Below are 13,025 nucleotides of genomic sequence, written 5' to 3' on the forward strand. Positions count from 1 at the left end.
GATAGATCTTGCGTGATCGTAGGAATTTTTTTAAAATTACTGCGTTCCCCAACACGACCGAGCAGACCCCTCAAAGCGGACCCGTAAAAAAGGATATTCAAATATTGAATATCCTTTATATGGGTCCGCTTTGCAGGGTCTACTCGGCTGTCGACCGCACCTGCCCGTAAATCAGTAATTTGCATTTTAATTTCGGGCATGAAAACACATTTCTTTACTTCTTTATTTGCTTCAAGGGCATTGGATACATAATAATTGACCAAATCTTTTCTAGAATAGCAAGACCAAAGAAAACAAGAACGACAATTAGGCATGTTAGAAGATATCCAACTTCCATAACTGCTCCCACTAGTTGGACCAACATCTTCTCAATGCCTTCATTGTTGATCTGTGGATTATTGATCTTGCATTCTTCATTCTTCTTCTTTGATTCTAAAGAAGTAGGCGTTGCTTCCCCTCTAGTTTCTTCTCTAATTGCACATGCAGCCGCATCATTGGCCTCAATTCTACCAATGAGTGCACGAACATCTATTAAGTTTTTTCTATCAATAAATCGATGTATTATTCTTCCCAATACCAAAATGAGCATCCACCTTCCTACGCACATGACCATCTCAATAAGATACTGAAATAGAACCGAATAGGTTGACAAAGCCGAATGAAAACAAGAACATACCCCGCCGTTTTCGCATTTGAAGAATACCCATCCGGGGTGTTGCGGCGTGCTAGATGTTAGCCGCAGCACTGTCTGTGTGCAGTCGTCGCACTGTATGAGCGGCATCAGCGAGCCGCTGCGCGAGCACCGAGCCCAGATGACAGACGGCCGAGTCCTTGCCGGTAAACTAACGATAGCGGCTAGAGGACAAACCAGTACCTGCCTGCGGCGTTGGGGCTTTGTCGAGGCTGTGCGGGGTGCTCCCCGACCAATCCATGGCTTGGTGCAGCCGCCGATGGCCAGAAACGCCAAATCAGGCGGCCACGACAAACAGCCGCCGATCTGCAACTTTCCGGCCGGCCGAGGAGGAGGAAGTGGTGGAGGACAATCTCGGGAGTGTGGCAGCTCGCCGGCACGATCCCGGCTGTTGGTATGGCTGGAATCGTAGGCGGCGGCCCGGTGGCGGTGGGTGAAGAAAAGCTGGGGCTGAAATGCCCCCCCCCCTCCCCGCTGCCGCCAACCGCTCCTGCTATATATAGGACACCGACAGGGCGAGGGGCAGAACTTGCATTTTCGCGGGTTGGGTTGGGAATTTTGCCGCGCCCCGCAAAAATATTTACGGGTCCGGCGCGTTTGTGGGGTCTTATCGGGCAGCTTTTTTGCGCGGACCTGTGTGTTGGTTGTTATTTTGCGGGTCGGGGCATTATACAGAGTCTGCTAGAGATGCTCATACAGCCATTGGTCTGGCCCGACTATAAATAAGGAAGGACGAGGTTGTGTTGCGTCGGCTGTAGCGCAGCGGTGGGAGCTTCACGGGCCCGATTTTGGCCTGGCTAGGCAGTTGGCATGGTGTCCTCCTCCTTTGTCCGATCTGCTACCGCCTGAGCCGGTGGAGGTTGTGCAATCCCATGCGGCTGCGGTACTGTCGGACCCTGTCTACGGTTGCTTCGGTTATGCCCGGCTGGCCTCGCAGCATTTGCCATGGTGAACTGAGACGTCGGTGGTGTCCTGAAGACTGTGATAGCGCATGTTAGTGGGTGGCAAGCATGGTGGAGCCGACGGTTGGTCCTGGGTTGTGGGTGTGAGGGGTCGGGAGAAATTTATGTTGGGTCTTGCCGACACCAACGCGGTTAAGCCTGTGGGCGCCGCCATCCTTCTTGAAGGGTGTCGGATGTACCTCCCCCCAACTGCCCTCCATGTGCCGGAAGAAATCCTAGGATCTGCCCGGGCAGCAGCGCCGTCGTCGCGCAATCCTTCTTCAAGGTGTTGTTCAGTATGCGGCAATTCGGCGGCATAAGAGTGTGGTGGAATTCTCCGGAGGGCGTAGCGGTTGCAGGATACCTTCGCTTTCATCGATCCGATGTTGTTGGCATTCTTTCTCTTGTTTTTCTTTTGGACATGATTGTGTTGTTTGCCTCAGCGATGATTAAACAGTTGTATCGAATGGTTCTCATTCACTTTGAAAACAAGAACAGATACAACCACGTCAGCATACACGCATCTTATAGCATCACATCCAATGACTATAAAAAGTGAATGAGACCAAATTATATCTCATCTAGATGAGTTTTAGCAAAACTATATTAATATAATGAGGTGAAAGCATATTTTCGAGAATAAGAAAGGACGAGTCCGGGTGAAGAGGCTTATCATATCTTCTCCCAACGATTAACTATACCTCTTATCTAATTATCTCCAGAGTCCAGAGCTCACCGGCTATATTTGTCCAAGCTCAACTCACGTGTATGTGTGTGAGAGAGACGGTTGAAGACCTACCGGCAACTGAAGGCGACGTCGGAGGGGGTGTGGCAGGGCGACAACCCGTTGCACTTCTCGCTGCCGCTCCTCATCCTGCAGATCTGCCTCGTCCTCGCCCTCACCCGCGGCCTCGCCTTTGGCCTCCGCCCGCTCCGCCAGCCGCGCGTCATCGCCGAGATCATCGTAAGTTCATTCCTCATCGTCCCTCGCTCGCCGTCGTTTGAGTTGTATATTGTTCCGCGCACTTGGTAAGTCACAATGTTATCTCGTCCACTTTCGCCGCTCATTTTTGTTGTTGCACGATCTAGTTAGTCCATGGACATTCCATAATTTGGTTGGGACAAGCATTGTTTTTTTGCGGGTGAATAATGTATGGACTGTGATATTTGTCAACTGTGTGGTAGATTGCAAAACTACCACACGACCCCCTCCTTTCGAACGAATCGCTCCCTTCGATCCTACCTCCTCTCGCGGGCTCCTCCCGATTCTGGGCTGCCAGCCTTCGACCCACCTCCCCTCGAACAAACCAACTCTGAGGTTGCGTGGTCCACGCGATTCGATTCTGGGCTGCCAGCCTTCGACCCACCTCCCCTCAAACAAACCAACTCTGAGGTTGCGTGGTCCACCTGATTTTCTGGGCAGTCAGCTGTTTAAAAATAGGCACAAAAAATGGAACAAATGGGGGATCAAACCCACACCATCACATATACTGAATGTAATGACATCTAGCTGTGCTAGCCACCTTTATTGATTAGTTTCAATCTACATGCTAGATGTATATACTTGAGACGAGATTAAACAAAAAAAGGACAACCAACAGTAATTGAAAATCCAAAACACCAGCCTCATTTGTTTGGGTTTTAGGACTATGCATTCTAGTTCCATCTTTTTTTCCTGCATGTTTCATATCGGTTCACACGGTTCACAAACCCGGAAGTCCCCTTCCCTCCTTTTCAGATGCAAATTACCACGGTGTTTGCACTTCAGTTTTCAGAAATGAGGGTCATATATTACCATACTATTTACATAGAAATTATCGAGGTATGTTCGTAAACAACGTTTCCCTTTGTCAAATGTTACCGTGGTGATTGTACTTAAGTTATCGTGTGAGGTTCGTATATTATCATACTACTAATATAGAAGTTGCCCGAGGATATTTTTCAATACACCCCCCCCCCCACCCCTCCCTAGTAAAAAACGTTACCACGTTGTTTGTACTTAAGTTATGAGGTATGAAGCTTGTATATTATCATACTATTTACATAGAAGTTATTGGGGGCTATCTTTTCAATAAATTTTTCCCCCTAGTTAAGTTTACCGCGGTGTTTGTACTAAATTGTCAGATATGTGGTTCATATATTACCGTGCTATTTTCACATAAATTACCGGGTACGGTTTTCAATAACTTTTTCCCCTTTGGACAAAAGTTACCGCGATGTTTGTACATAAACTATCTGTTGGAAATATGCCCTAGAGGCAATAATAAAAGTATTATTATTATATTTCCTTGTTCATGATAATTGTCTTTTATTCATGCTATAACTGTATTATCCGGAAATCGTAATACACGTGTGAATACATAGACCACAATATGTCCCTAGTGAGCCTCTAGTTGACTAGCTCGTTGTGATCAACAGATAGTCATGGTTTCCTGGCTATGGACATTGGATGTCGTTGATAATGGGATCACATCATTAGGAGAATGATGTGATGGACAAGACCCAATCCTAAGACTAGCACAAAAGATCGTGTAGTTCATTTGCTAGAGCTTTGCCAATGTCAAGTATCTCTTCCTTCGACCATGAGAGCGTGTAACTCCTGGATACCGTAGGAGTGCTTTGGGTGTATCAAACGTCACAACGTAACTGGGTGACTATAAAGGTGCACTACAGGTATCTCCGAAAGTATCTATTGTTTTATGCGGATCGAGACTGGGATTTGTCACTCTGTGTAAACAGAGAGGTATCTCTGGGCCCACTCGGTAGGACATCATCATATGCGCAATGTGACCAAGGAGTTGATCACGGGATGATGTGTTACAGAACGAGTAAAGTGACTTGCCGGTAACGAGATTGAACAAGGTATTGGATACCGACGATCGAATCTCGGGCAAGTAACATACCGATAGACAAAGGGAATTGAATACGGGATTGATTAAGTCCTTGACATCGTGGTTCATCCGATGAGATCATCGTGGAACATGTGGGAGCCATCATGGGTATCCAGATCCCGCTGTTGGTTATTGACCGGAGAACGTCTCGGTCATGTCTACATGTCTCCCGAACCCGTAGGGTCTACACACTTAAGGTTCGATGACGCTAGGGTTATAAAGGAAGTTTGTATGTGGTTACCGAATGTTGTTCGGAGTCCCGGATGAGATCCCGGACGTCACGAGGAGTTCCGGAATGGTCCGGAGGTAAAGATTTATATATGGGAAGTCCTATTTTGGCCACCGGAAAATGTTCGGGATTTTTCGGTATTGTACCGGAAAGGTTCTAGAAGGTTCCGGAGTGGGGCCCACCTGCATGGGGGGACCCACATGGACGTGGGTAGTGGGGGCAAGGCCCCACACCCCTGGTCAAGGCGCACCAAGATCCCCCCTTAGAAGGAATAAGATCATATCCCGAAGGGATAAGATCAAGATCCCTAAAAAGGGGGGATAACAATCGGTGGGGAAGGAAATAATGAGATTTCTTTCCTCCCACCTTGGCCAACGCCCCAATGGACTTGGAGGGCAAGAAACTAGCCCCTCCACCCCTATATATAGTGGGGAGGCGCATGGGAGCTATACACGAAGTTCTGGCACAGCCCTACCTCTCTCCCTACTCCTCCTCTCCCATGGTGCTTGGCGAAGCCCTGCTGGATTGCCACGCTCCTCCACCACCACCACGCCGTTGTGCTGCTGTTGGATGGAGTCTTCCTCAACCTCTCCCTCTCTCCTTGCTGGATCAAGGCGTGGGAGACGTCACCGGGCTGTACGTGTGTTGAACGCGGAGGTGCCGTCCGTTCGGCACTAGGATCATCGGTGATTTGAATCACGACGAGTACGACTCCATCAACCCCGTTCACTTGAACGCTTCCGCTTAGCGATCTACAAGGATATGTAGATGCACTCTCTTTCTACTCGTTGCTGGTCTCTCCATAGATAGATCTTGGTGACACGTAGGAAAATTTTGAATTTCTGCTACGTTCCCCTACACTATCCACTATGCGGTTCTTATATTACCGTGTCATTTTCACATAAGTACCGGGGTATGGTTTTTCAACAACTTTCTCCCTTTGATCAAAGTTACCGCAGTGTTTGTACGTAAATAATCGGGTACGTATATTACTATGCTATTTTCACATAAACTGTGGGAATATATTTCACCAACTTTGTTTTTCTTTGGTCAAAGTTACCATGGTGTTTGTATGTAAGTCATCAGGAATGCGGTGCTATTTATCACATAAGTTACTGGGGGTGTATATTTTTCAACAACATTTTTCTCTTTGATCAAAATTATCGTGGTGTTTGTACGTAAGTTAACGGGTATGCAGATAATATGTTACCGTGGTATTTTTACATAAGTTACCGGGGTATATTTTCAATAACTTCTTTTTTCGTTTGGTCAAAGTAACCATGTTATTTGTGTCTAAATCATCACGTCTGCAGTGAGTATATTATCATGCTATCTGCACAGAAGTTATCAGGGGAGGGTATGCTTTTTCAATATTTTTTACCTGAGTCAAAAGTTACTGTGTTATTTGTATATGAGTTATCAGCTTTATTGTGTGTATATTACCATGTTATTTTACACATGAGTTATTGGGATATATTTTTCAATAAAAAATTTCTTGGGTCAAATTACCGTGGTGCTTTTATGTAATTTATCAGGTTATGGTGTGTATATTATTGTTCTATTTGCAAAGAAGTTACAGAGGCATGTTTCCTATAACTAATTTCCCCCAGTTCAAAAGTTACCACATTGTTTGATCATGAGTAATGTACACAAAAAACACCACACTAATTTGGCTAAAAAGACCTGCTACTCTATTCTGCTCCCTCCCGATTAATTTTCATGAATACAAGTTCCCTGTTACCCTTGATCAGATCTTTCGCTTCAAATGGGTAAATGTTTTGTAATAGTTCTAAATAAATGTATTTTAGAAGAAGCTTAATCAGCATGAACATTAATTAGTGTTGCAGGACACACTCTCTATTGGAGCTCTTCCATATGAACTAAGCAAAATATACTGTTCACAGATGAGATGTACTACCTTCGTCCGGGATTTTAAGGCCGTAGAGCAACGAAGTGCCGTCCGTTTTTCTTAAGGCCGATTGCTATTCCCTATGTATGTGTCGATAGAATTAACTGAGGATGCTGCATGGCATGGCCGCGCGTGCGGGGGTGTGCGCTGTTGCTGCATGCACGCAGGCTAGCTGATTGGAGGGCGATTAATCTATGCGTGTAATCCTAGCTTGTTAATTTGGCTGGATTTAAAGCTCAAAACTGCCTACGAGGTGCCTTGGTCCTGCAGATTTGGTCTTTGGGCCAATAAACCAGGACGGAGGTAGTAAAAGGTCAACAAAAAAAGTGCCTCATAAATCATAATTCATACTTGAAAATAGTCTTTAAAAAGAAGCCCCAAAAATACGTCCAAGGAAATTCCAAATGCTAATCACTGACACAAAAATGTGAGAATCCTCAAAACCCAGTGACCAACTCATGTGCCCAAAGGTTATAGATCATGGTAATACCTGATCCTGACCCCAACAAAAGGGGGAAAAACGAAGCCAAAAATCTGTCGATCAGTTTCTTTTGGTTATTGCTCGTCCACCTCTCTGAGTATAACTTCTTGCTCGTCAGCATACTGAGCCACTTGCTTCTTCTATCCTAGGTGATGTTAACAATTAAACTGAAGCAAGGCATGGGGAATTTGTTAAAAAAACATGCAAATATTTTTGCTTCGTTTTTTCCAGCAAAGTTTGCCTACAAAGTACGTAGTAAGTACTACTTGTATACTAACCATGTCTTCATCTCATGAACCGTCTTGCGAAAAATAGAATTGTTCATTCAATCATCATCATCACCTTGAGGGATTCAACACGAGTGGTTAGTAGGCGCTGCTGGAACCAGCCACTGAACTAGTTCAGTAAGGTAAACTGAACCAAGGAGAACACACCATATTCACAGACGAATTCAGTAGCAACAGCGGAGTGACGACGTTGTGTGCAGGACCTGGTGGCTCGGGGCGTGAGTCCGTGGAGGCCGTGGAGGCTCTCGTTGGCGGAGGTCTGTGGCTGCTTTGGGTATAGGAGCGACATGCCGCTGCCGATGGCCAGCGAGTAGGGCTGCTTCTGCGGCTCCGACGCGCGCATGGCCCCAACGCCCGTCCGCTGCTGAAGTGCTCCTGTTTCAGAATTGGATCAGCACACGCGTCCGCCGCAGAAGCGCTCCTGTTCGTTGTCCCCGGCGCCAAGGAGGTCCAGCCATGGCCGCCACACTTCCAACCTATGCCTATCGGCAGCGATGTCGGGAGCTCGTGGCGCGCACTCGGTCGCCGCCCCGGACAACCATGAACCCAATCGTTTCTCGTCGTCCTTGGGAACGGCCTCCCCTGCCACCCTTGGACCACACCTCGCTACCGCAGCTCATCTCTGTTGGCGGCGCCGTTCCCGCGGCTCCCCCTCCTTATCGGCGTCTCCCCGGGACAAGGGCACCACGTGATGTGTTGATGGTCAGCAGCATAACATGGATTGGAGCTTCATCGATGTAGGCGCGTGAGAAACAGGGAGGTGGCAGTGGGAAGAAGGGGATTCATGGTGGAGCACTCGCCGTGATTATTTATCGAAAGGAGCGGACGTGTTTTGAGGGAGATCGAGATCTGACGGCGTTGGATGGGTGTGATCGTTTTTTAATCTGGCACACGGTTGCCATATACATATTTCGATAATGTATTACTCAACTCAAGGAGTTCATACAATCAGTCGTAGCAAGCTCCATAGCAGTCGACAACCCTTCCATGCATGCACATAATTCCGCTTCAAGAGCGTCTCGACATGGAAAAAGTTGCCTACAAGAGGAAAAAATAATCTCACCCTTGTCATCTCTCAACAGCATGCCAGCGCCTGCTGAGCCATCTTTTGCATAAGAACCATCAGAACTAAGTTTAACCCAGCCAGCCTTCGGAGCACTCCATTTAGGCCCCATCTCTCTTGTAAATGCAGTTGACCAGTTAGAGGGGTTATCATAAGTGACAAAAGATTTCCCTTTGCTTACATCCAAGGACAGGTCAATCTTAATACCGACAAGAGAATCAAGGTAGTTCACCAAAAAACGCCTCGAGGCTTCCATAGGCGGTGGCGGTTTGTAATGGACCACCTCGTTCCTAATATGCCACGCCCACCACAACAACATTAGTAGCATGGACCTTTCAATATCCGAAAGAGGCTGTAACGCATGTAGCAGTCATTCTTTACCAATGTTTTGCATGGAATTAATACTAGGCAAGGACCAAACATCTGTCATTGTATCCCAAAGCATCCTTGTCGGTGTGCAGCGGCAAAGTGCGTGAAAACTGTCTTCAGGTTCCATAGAGCACACCGGGCATAGATCATTTAATTCAAGGCCCCGGTTGTTTTTGTTCCTCCATGTGGGCAGAGAATCTGTAGCCACCCGCCAAGCAAAATTCTGAACTGTTGGGGGTACATCAGCTGACCAGATAAGTCTCCAGCAAAACCTTCGACCATCCGGATGAGAACTCGAACCAGTTGTTGTGCTTCTGTGTGCTTCGTCAAAACCAAATTGGTAAGCGCTCCTAACTGAGAAAGTTCCGTATTTTCCAGGACCCCAAGCCAACGTGTCTTCCTCCAACCGCGGTGATGCCCGAATTTTCATTATCTCAGCGATGTCCGCTGGCAGAAAAAATTCTTGCAGTAAGACAGGATTCCACGAACCATTCTCATTGAGCAAATCCGAAACAAAACGGATTCTACATCTTCCTTGGAGCATTATGGGTTTATAGGAAAAGGGCCTTGGAATCCAGTTATCACGCCAAACCCGAATGCTTCTTCCATTGCCCACCCTCCAAATAATCCCTTTTTCCAGAAGATCAAGACCATAACTAATAGCCTGCCAAGACGAAGATGCATTTCCAGAGAAAACAGTATCCTCAAGCTTACCATCTGGATAATATCTAGCTTTCAACACTTGTGCACACAGACTGTTCGGCTTCGTAATCAATCTCCATGCTTGCCGAGCTAGTAATGCTTGATTGAAAATACGAAAATCACGGAAACCTGCACCACCCTTACTTTTGGGTTGCATTAGATCATTCCATGCACGCCAATGCACCTTCCTTTTACCTTTTTCAGCTCCCCAATAAAAGCCTCTTACCATCCTAGTAAGTTCATCGCAAACTGAAAAAGGCACCTTAAAAACTCCCATAATATACGTGGGTAGAGCTTGAGCCACAGATTTAATAAGCGTCTCGCTCCCGGGCTGGGCAAGAAGACCATCACCCCACTGAATCAAACGCTTAGTCAAACTCCTCTGTAGGTTTTGGAATCGCCCTTTGGACATGCGGCCATCAGGGGTAGGAAGGCCAAGGTACTTTTCCTCAAACACCAAGCTAGACACATTTAGTACCCCTCTGACTTCCTCTTGAGTGATGAAAGGACACGCAGTACCAAAAAGAATTGAGCATTTATCAAAGTTCAAACTTTGTCCAGTTGCCTTACCATAAATATCCAAAGCCAATTTAACTTTCTCAGCTTGAGCACATGATGCCTCAAAAAACAGCATGGTGTCATCAGCAAACAAAAGATGAGAAATCCCAGAGCCTCTTCTACACACTTTTAATGGAGAAATCTCGCCCACAGACACATAGTGCTTGAGGGTTGCAGATAATTCATCAGCCACAAAAAGGAACAAGAAGGGAGAAAGAGGATCACCCTGCCGAAGACCACGCGAAGGTGCAAATGAATCCAAAAGGGTCCCATTAAGTTTGACAGAATATCTCACCGATGTGACACAAGACATTATCCAGTCCACCCACCGTTGAGAGAAACCCAGCTTTTGCATCACCTGCTTCAGGAATTTCCAGTCCACCCAATCATAAGCCTTAGAGAGGTCAAGCTTATAAGCAGAAAAACTTTTGGTTGGATCTTTTTCTTGTTTGATGTGGTGTATACACTCAAAGGCAATAAGAGCATTATCCGTGATCATTCGCCCGGGAATAAAAGCACTCTGTTCCGGAGACACAATATCATCCAGAAGTGGCCGCAAACGATTCACCAAACATTTAGAGATAACTTTGTAAATAAACAAAGACTGATAGGCCTGTAATGGGACAAAGTAGTAGGATTAGGAATCTTAGGAATAAGAACGATAGAGGTAGAATTTACCCCTGCCGGCATGATCCCTATGGAGAAGAATTCCTTAACCGCTCCAATTACATTATCCTTCAAAATATCCCAATTACGCTGAAAAAATCTCGCCGGTAGACCATCCGGGCCTGGAGCCTTAAGAGGTCCAATCTGAAACAATGCATCTGATATCTCCTTGTCACTAAAAGGAGCACACAACCGAATGTTGTCCTGGTCTGACACCTTAACCTCAAGGAGATCGAGAACAAGTGAAGCATCTAGTGTTGGGTCAGCCGAAAATATGCCTTGAAATATTCATTTGCCAAGGACGCCATATCCTCAAAATTAGAGTGCACCACTCCAATACTATCAGTTAACTCTCGAATTTTATTTTTACGGGCACGCCAAACAGCTTTACTTTGAAAATATTTTTTGTTTCTGTCGCCCTCTTTCAGCCACATTATTCTTGAACGATGAAGCCACATCATCTCCTCTTAATAAATCAACTCATTCATCTTGTCAGTAACACGTCTAATCTCCTGCCTATCTGCATTCATACACATAAGCTCCTCAAGTTGCGTACGTGATTTGGCCAGCTCCCTAGAGATATTACCAAATTTTTTGTTACTCCACGTACTAAGGGTAGCCAATGTCTTGCTTAGTGCAGCTTGAAGTTTTTCTAAATTGTCCACATCACCAACCGAGTCCCATGCTTCTTTAATTACTGCTGGCAGTGTTACATCCCGTTCCCAGAACACCTCATAACGCCGAATTTTAGGGCCTGCCTGGCTAGAATCCGGGGCGCCCTTCATCACCAATGCCACGTGATCAGAACACGGAGATACAACATGCTGGACCGAATAGACCGGAAATATATTACGTCGTTTGTCGCCGTTGCCCTGTCCAAGCGTACTTTAACATTGGACACACCAGCCCTCAAATTATCATATGTGAACGGGATTCCAGAAAAGCCTAAGTCAACCAGACCGCAGACTTCAAGCGTATCTCTGAACGCGATCATCTGCTGTTCCGACCTTGGGGAAGCTGAGAGGTGCTCGAAGTCCCAAAGGGCTTCGTTGAAATCTCCTATAACAAGCCATGGCCGGTCGCTCACGTTCTTTAAACTCTGTAGCTTCGACCACATGAGATGACGGTTCTCAACACGTGGCTCTCCATAAACAAAGGTGGCTCTCCATTGTTCTGCATCAACATTCAATCTGACCAAAGCATCGGTATATCTTTCCTCCTTACCCAAAATTTCAACCACGCACGACTCATGCCAAAACAGTGCTAATCCACCACTCATACCATTGCTATCTACTCCCTCGAAGCCTTTCAAACCAATACGGCCTCGAATTCTCCTCATCTTCGTAGCTTCCTACCTAGTCTCACAAAGAAAGACCAACATGGGGGAATGCGACTTAGAAATTTCACGAACTGTCCGGGGGTTCCCCACCCCCCGGCAGTTCTAGCTTATGAGATTCATTGGTCCCGAAGGCGCCCCTCCTCGGAGCCCGCCGATGATAACAAGTTGTTTGATTTGTTCAGACCACTCATAACTGAGTTCACTCCTGTTCTTATCCTCTTAGGATCCTGCTCACCAGACGGGCTAGCCTGAACCACCATTGTTCCTGGCATAACAGGTTGGTTCGACGTGCTTGCTGGTGTGAATTGGTGGCGCGAATCAACATCTCGCTTCCTGTTGGAATCAAATTCCTCCACTGCACCTGGCACAAGACCATTTTTATCCACGTCCATAGCTGCTAGAACGGCTGCACCATTGCTGCCACCCGGATCAACAGGGGTAGAACTTTCTTGATCACGTATCATAGCTCTACCTCCACCTCTACCGCTCCATGAAGCTCGAAGTTCTTTAAAGATCAGTTTAGAGGTTGCGTGCACACCGTCCCCGTGCTCCGTATGTAGGTGTCCAATCATACCACAAAGTGCACACCAATCCGGAAGTCTCTCGTACTTAACCCTGAAAATCTGCCTCTTTTTCTTCCTCACAACTGAAACGTGATTTTTCAGAGGGTTCATCACATTCAAAATTACTCTATCTCGATAGAAGTTTCCTGCATAATCCCCTGCGTCCTTATCATCAGCATAGAACTCGCCAATTTTCTCAGCAAGTGGTTTCATTAGTTTCTCATATCCGTCAGGCAAATCATGAATCTGAACCCAGATTTTGAACGAATTCAGATCAATTGACGAGGGCTTAGAGAAACCGTCGTAAGGTGCCAACAATAATGGTTGTCCTCGGAA

At 46.4% G+C, this 13,025-nt stretch overlaps 1 pseudogene; it reads left to right on the forward strand.

The window, feature by feature from the left end:
* The window catches only part of LOC119310508, a 69,558-nt pseudogene that overhangs the window by 44,501 nt on the left and 12,032 nt on the right, over positions 1-13,025 (forward strand).

This window comes from Triticum dicoccoides, chromosome 5B, assembly GCF_002162155.2.
Source record: "Triticum dicoccoides isolate Atlit2015 ecotype Zavitan chromosome 5B, WEW_v2.0, whole genome shotgun sequence".
NCBI lineage: Eukaryota > Viridiplantae > Streptophyta > Magnoliopsida > Poales > Poaceae > Triticum > Triticum dicoccoides.